The following is a 7,422-nucleotide window of genomic DNA, read 5'->3' on the forward strand; positions in this document are numbered from 1 at the left end:
TGCTATGTGTTATGCTAACATGTGTTGAAACATTTTTGTTGTCAAAGCTCTGATACCATACCGGAGGAACCTGTGCTATCTGATGTGCTACTAGATGGTGAAACATCTTGGTCATCTTTGATATTATTGTTGAAAATTTTGTGTTGATGAAGTGTGATCTGTTTTAGGCTATTTGATGATGACTCCACTGCTGATCTATATCTGATGAGGTATGTATCCCATGGTGTTGTCTTCGTTTGTAGTAGCTCTGTGCACTATGTTCCTGGATATCTATACTATTGTACTCTTTGATTAATGCATGAAGACCCTATTTTGTCTAAACTTCTGACTAAAAAGGGAAGTAGTTTAGTAGTTGGTAGGCATGATATGTTTTGCTGCTAATGTCTGTTGTCACTACTACAAATATAGGCATTTAATAGTGTTTTTTTTAACTTTTAATAGCGCTTAAAAACGCTATTACTGATACCGCTATTATAGGTATGGTTCCTATAATAGCACTTTCAAAACGCTATCAATTGTCTATATTTAATAGCGGTTTCTGAAAAAAGCGCTGTCGTAAGTTGTTTTTCACTGTTTGGGAAAACTCTGGGAACAGGCTTTAACAGCGCTTTATTTTAAATTCGCTATTATAGGTCAAGGTTTAATAGCGCCCGCACATGAATGACGCTATTGTTGAACCTACCTATAATAACGCTTTCTTGAATAAGCGCTATTAAAGGTCATTCTTTCATAAAAAAAATAATTTTTTTAATTACGCTATACTGGAATGAAAAAAAGCCAATAAATTTTATTGATCACAAGCAAACACCACATAAGACATTCAAACAGTGAACCATACAAAGTGCTACTAAAATCTAATTACAATTTACTAGAATGCAATAAAAATCTTCAAATCCAAATACAATTTACATTTAAACTAATCAATATAAGAATTACAAAGCATATAAAAGCACTCCTAAACAATGAGATGGAAACATCACAAAACTAACTAAAGATAAAAAGACACCATTATGGATAACCCAAAAATCACATCCTTGATCCTTCAATTGAAGAGTAGAAGTAGAAGCACCCGTGAAAGACACCATTGATAACCTTACATACATAATGTTGGCAGCTTTTATCTTACCAACAACCACCAGCATATACTTGTTTTCATATGTCTGCATATATAATCAAAAGTACTAGACTAGATATATCAATTCTTTTATGCAAATAACTAAGGTGAAAACTATTTCATCCTCCAGAAAGAAAATAACAATAAAAAGGACCTGGAGTTTAATAAATTTATGGCTCTATGGTCTCTTAGAGATTTGCACAGATTGCCTTCAGTACTAATGCTTTTGATAGCTTGCATCTGATCAGTTCAAGCCAAAAAATTATACTACAATAATGGAAATAAGCCGTCATTCAAGGTTCTAAATTACATAGACATATAATCAAGCATTTACAAGGATATCAGCAGAGGAGAATTTTCTCAACACTCATAATACATATTAAAATATCTTTTGATTTGTTCTATGTTTCACCAAAGATAAATTATTATTTCATAGGATCAAAGGATAGCGAAACAGAAAATAGAATTTCAAATACAGAACAAAATTTCATAATAATTTGACTTTCAAGGCAAATAATATTGTTAATTTCCTAAAAAATCACTAGTGAAACATAAGCTCTCACATAATATATCCATTTTATAAACAAAACCAATCCAGGCACAAAACTGATCCGGGCACAAAATCACTAGTGAAACATTAACACTAGTACACTTTCACGGTAAAACTCCAAATTGATAATCACTAGCGCCTACAACTTGCTTTCAAATATTAAGAGAATGAAATAAATAACACAGATACCTATACCTATTAGACTAAGAGCTATTTTGAATGACAAAATACCTGTCATTAACCACAAACTTTTTTTTACAATTAGTTATTCGACATGCCTTTGAGACTTTTGATCATATACCTGAAACCAAAAGATGAAGTAAAAAAAAATTGAAAGGGTGCAGAAGTACAAACATGGATATTTCTATTTCAAAAATGCATTGAAACGTAGAAATGATCATTAAAACTATGGTTCATTAAGCAATGTGTAAGAAATAAGACAAAAAATTCTGGAGCTAGAGCTTAGTGATTGTGAACTTCAAATATTCAGTGTAAAATAAATGACAATTGTTACGACCCTTTAGTATGCTTAACATATAATATTCAGTTGTTCCAAATGTTGTTTCTCTAACGATACCAACCTTAAACAGATAATAAATTAATGCTACTATAGTCAAATTGTAAAAACAAACAACATATGAATCATTGCATAAAGCTGACAGCCCAACAAGGCAACAAATGCTACTACTACCACATGTTCTAAATTGCTTCCCCTAGAATTTGTATGTGAATTCATAAAAAAAAAAGACCCAAAAAAAATTCGGTAAGTGAGGAGATGGGGGCTACGCTGAACAGAGGGTGAGTGCGAGAAGATAAGTTTCTTGTTCCTCTTGCATTTGATTTGGGTCAATAATCTACACTTGCATGAGCTTCCTATAATGGGGATTTGGAGAAATTTAAGATTTGGTACATGGAGGAGTCCTGGAGTAGTGTGAAGAAGAGACAAAGCTTACTGAGTTTTTGTTTTCCATTTTCCTTTTGTCTCTACACAAAGGCTCTCACCCTTTTTTTTTTTACTAATTTACCCCTTTCTACTTATCAACAATAGATAGTTAGTTTATGTCTCCTTTAAAATTCTCCAATTACTCTAAAAATAAAAATATTATCTTATCTTATCTTAAAGTTGAAGTCTATGATTAACACCATCAGTATTAATTAGAGTTGGGATGTTACATAAAATCACAAGCTTAGTATAGTTTATTTTGATTTCCTCTTCTAAATTCTTTTGAACATTTTAATTTTCTTTTACCTAATGCCATGTTATACGGTACTTCATTCTAACTATTAAAGCCAAAATCAATTCTCACAATGGGTGATATAGGTCTACAAAGAGTAGCTTATATGACTTTACTTGAAGAATTCATCAACTTCCTTGGCATCAGTGGGACATAACATAACAACAACACAACACACTGTCAAACTAGAGAGATGAAGAGAATTACTTTCACACCTTATTTTGATTTACAAACTGATAATCATCATTATATAGGAAGTGGATGAATCTCAGTCACTCCAATCAAAAATTTAAGCAAAATGGCTAATGAGTCAAATTTAATGAGTCACTTTTTAAGTGTTCTGCATCACAATTCAAATTCAGGCAACAAAACCACACCTAAGAAAGAATGAACTAATGAACTAAAAATAAGTCAAATTTAATGAGTCACTTTAAGTGTTCTGTCATACTACTTTGGTGTAAGAAGTGGAGTAAGCTTCTATAGCAATTGAAAATCACAATATAATATCTTCCACTAAAAATCACAACTCTAAACACAACACTAGAACAGTTGAAAAAATAATAAGTTTCTAAATTAAATCAATTTGCAATTGTAAGCATATACCTTAATGACAGCAGTTTGAGTTGTGAGAGTGCGGCGACGAACGAGACTACCGACGGTTAAATGCGTGGGTTATTGGATTAAGGTTCTTGGAGAGAAGATGATTTACGGGTTATGGGTTAAGGTTCACAGTGGTTTATGGGTTCTTGGATATTAGGATTGACGAGTGTGATTGGAGAAGACGAGTTGAACGATTAATCTGGGAAACAACCTCTGAGTTTTGATTGCTCTAACTTCAATTTCTCTGAATTCCGATTACTCTGAGTTTGATTACAGAGGAATAAGATTCCTTTGGGTTTGATGATCGATTTCGAATCTAGGGTTTGAGTTCATTGTTTGCTGAATATTGATTTTGTTTCTAGGGTTTGAATTCAATTTTTCCTGGAAGTGGATTGAAGATATCGTGCGTAATTTTGATAGATCACTGCGTTTTATTTTTAATTTTTTCTGTTTGTTTATTTTATTTATTATTTATTTTTTATTATATTGTATTTAGCAACCAAGGGGTCAAGGGTTCGACACCCACCCACCACAATTTTTATTTATTAATTTCCTTTTACTATAGCGGTTATGTAATAAGAGCTATTATAGGGTATAAGCTTTAATAGCACTTTTTCAAAAGCGCTAATATACAGGTGCGCGTTTGAGTCTTTAATAGCAGTTTCTTAGAAAGCGCTATTATAGTATACGTTGGTTCAAGGATTTAACAGCGCTTTTCCAAACAACGCTATTATAAGGGCTCCGGTTTATCTTTTAATAGCGCTTTTTAAATAAACGCTATTAAATGGGCGCTATTAAAACTCCTTTTTGTAGTAGTGTGTGCTACCTGATGTTGAAACATATGCATGCTCTTTTAGTGGTTGGATGTATTCTACTATATGATGTGGTGTTTGATGCTTAAACATTTGTTAATCCGAGTGGTGTAATATTGAATTTGTGCTGCTGAATGCTTATGTGCTGATATGGATGATAAAATTGAGGGGGAGTAAGAATTGTTTTCTGATGATCATTCTAATAAGCATGTGTCAATGTATTTGGAGGGAGTGAAATTAATTTTTGCTCTGATTCTGATTGTGAGGGGAAGTAGCATAATGCAGTAAGTAGTTACTATTCTGTTGTGCAATGATCTATTTGTTTGCTCTGGATGATGTCCTGCCATATGTTGGAACATCCTGGTTGCATGAGAACTTATTTTTCTCAGCTTTGTGGGAATCTACTCTTCCCAACTGCTATTTTGTGGTTTGCTTAAGGAGTTGTGATCTGTGATGTGTTTTGTGTGCGGTAGCAGTATGTGATGTATGATATCTGATGATTATATGATGTGGAGCATAATATTGAGGACATTTGCCTTTTCTGTTGGTACGTGATGTAATGCTTCTGCTATTTCAAGACTATGGATTGCTGGATACTAATATATGGATCTGTTATGCTCTGATATTCTGCACTATAGATTTCTGTGATGTTCATTACTATTGCTCTTAATGCACGAAGTTTTTGTTTGGCATATTTTGTGGCTAAAAAGGGGGAGTAGTATGTTTGTGTTTGTCTACTACTTTACAATGTTGTATCTGATGTTGTGACATGCTAGTCTAGCCTGTCTATGAAGAAGTAGTAGTGTGTGTTGTGACATGCATGAATTCAGGGGGAGTAAGAACCATTTTTTTCTGATGGCCTGATGAGATGCATGAGCTGATGTATTCAGGGGGAGCAAAAGTATGTTTTTCTCTGATCTGATATTAAGGGGGAGTAATGCAATATCAAGTTCTTTGCCTATGTGTGCTTAATGTATGGATGTTATGATGCGCTACAAAATGTTGAAACATCTTGATGCTAATGTGGGAATTTATTTTTCCCAAGTGTGCTTGTGAGAGTTTATTTCTCTCTACTGAAGGATGAAGCTAAGTATGTTATGATTCCGCTGCTGTGTATGCCTCTGATGGTTTATGGTAAAGTTTATTTCTTTACCCTGTGCGTTATTTTCATTTGAGGAATTCTTTTGGAAGTACGTAACATAGAAGATGTTCTACCTTCCTTCATATTTGTGTTCTCACGTTGACTTGAAGGGTTGTATGGTTTTTAAATCTCTCTATGCTAATTAATGGGCTGAAGTTGTTTTAGCCAAAAATTGCCAAAGGGGGAGATTGTTGGATATTTGTGTGTTGGCCTCATTTTGCTAAAACAAATATACAAGCAAGATGTTGGACCAAATGTTTCAACATGTTAGGTACAAAAGATGTTGGACCAAATGTTGTAACATGTTTGGGTACGACAGTCAGATTGCCCAAATCTCGCGCATTTATTACACGTATCTGCTATATATGGAAATCCACTCTACAAACGTGTATATCAAGATTTGATATGATCAAGACGTTATTAGTGCAGATATGTTCTTATCAAGACTTAATGGAATGATTCAACACATTGTTTATTTCCTAAAGAGGATCAACTATTTTAGGAAAGTTTTTATTAAGGTCTGATTTGCTTAGCTGGACGTGACTCAAAGACCAGCTGTGTTCTGAAGCTTATCTTGGAAGATCAGGAGCGTGCTAGCTCTGTCTATATAAAGAAGACTCAAGGCCAAGATTTTATGAACCGAAACCATTGTTCATCAAAGATGTAGTCTTTAGGGTTTCGTGTTTTTGAGCCACTCTCTAGGAGAGTTGGTGTAAGTGAACCACTCGGGTTGTGAGATGGTCACTATGTCCTCACTCAGAAACCTTTAGGTAATGAGTTGAGTATTGTAATATCTCTGAAGCTTTTAAGCAAGGAGATAGTGTTTGTATTTTTTAATTGTGATTCTTACTTGTGGATTCTATAACACGAGTTAAGAACTGAGTTTGTTATTGTTTTAAGGTTACTCCTAAGCTTTGAAGTACGGAGTTAACTATGTGTGATTTACTCGAAGCTTTTAAGCAAGAGTAAAATATGTCACGGTGATTGTCGCCACATTTTATTCAACATTTTATAAACAACACAGGTTGTGTTGAGTGAGTGGAAGTGAGATGGGATCTCATGTCTAGGAGTTCCTAGGCAGAAGTTACATGAGTAGTGTCGAGGTCATAAGGCGTAAACCTAGGATTTGCTGGAGGTCTTAGTGTAAGACGTAAACCGAGGGTTTGCTGGAGGTCTTAGTGACTAGAGCTATTAGTGGATTTCCTTCCTGGATTGGTATCCCCCAGAGTAGGCAGGTTGGCTGAACTGGGTTAACAATTTCCTGTGCAGTTTATTTACTTGTTGATTTTATTATGTTTCGTAAGATGTTCCAACATTAAGTATGACATTCTCTTTAAATTGAATGTTGGAACATCTGATAAAACATTATTTCTCAGTATCCGTTTTAATGTTATATGCCTTGCCGTGTTATTTTTGTCAGACCAGATGTCTCGACATTCTATACAACATCTGGTTCTGCTATACCAGAATTTCAATAATCACCCTCAACAACGTGTTCTCTTCACTCCACCCTTTCTATGATTACTCCCATAAAAAAGAAAGATAGCTAAAAGCGAGAATAATTAAAAACAAAATGCATGAAAGAATTTACACAAATGAAAAACAGAGATGAAACATATGAAGAAATAGGGAAGGAAAAAAAAAATGAGTTTCACAAAATATATGGAATAATATAATGTATTGTTGGTGCCAGCCATGATTGTTGTAGTGTATTGCCTCAGTTTTTTTTTTTCCTATACAAACTTTTCTCCTTTTTATGCTAATAGGAATAGGTGATTTTGCAGGGATTTTTCAACGTCGGACCACGGAATTATCAAACTAAATGAAGTAAAAAATATAATAAATCAAATGAAAGTAATATGATGTGAAAGTCACAAAAACCAGCATATGAAACTATGAAAGAATCTCATTGCATCTGATGCACTGCCACTTCTTTGAGTCACGCAATTTTCCTCTCACCCCACTTTTTT

General features: G+C 33.9%; 1 long non-coding RNA gene across 3 annotated transcripts; it reads right to left on the bottom strand.

The window, feature by feature from the left end:
* Positions 1-1,138: 1,138 nt before the first annotated feature.
* LOC123923370 lies at positions 1,139-3,945 on the bottom strand. 3 transcript variants are annotated; one of them, XR_006814373.1, is made up of 4 exons: positions 3,503-3,945; positions 1,896-1,965; positions 1,269-1,381; positions 1,139-1,160 (listed from the first exon to the last, which is right to left on the bottom strand). It is a non-coding gene; the product is annotated as an uncharacterized LOC123923370 (long non-coding RNA). The 3 variants fall into 3 exon arrangements; XR_006814374.1 differs by lacking the exon at positions 1,139-1,160 and having other exon boundaries at positions 1,167-1,381; positions 1,854-1,965; positions 3,503-3,944; XR_006814372.1 differs by lacking the exon at positions 1,139-1,160 and having other exon boundaries at positions 1,167-1,381; positions 3,503-3,943.
* Between the last annotated feature and the right edge of the window lie 3,477 nt (positions 3,946-7,422).

The sequence above is a fragment of the Trifolium pratense genome, linkage group LG4 (genome assembly GCF_020283565.1).
Source record: "Trifolium pratense cultivar HEN17-A07 linkage group LG4, ARS_RC_1.1, whole genome shotgun sequence".
In the NCBI taxonomy this organism is placed as follows: domain Eukaryota; kingdom Viridiplantae; phylum Streptophyta; class Magnoliopsida; order Fabales; family Fabaceae; genus Trifolium; species Trifolium pratense.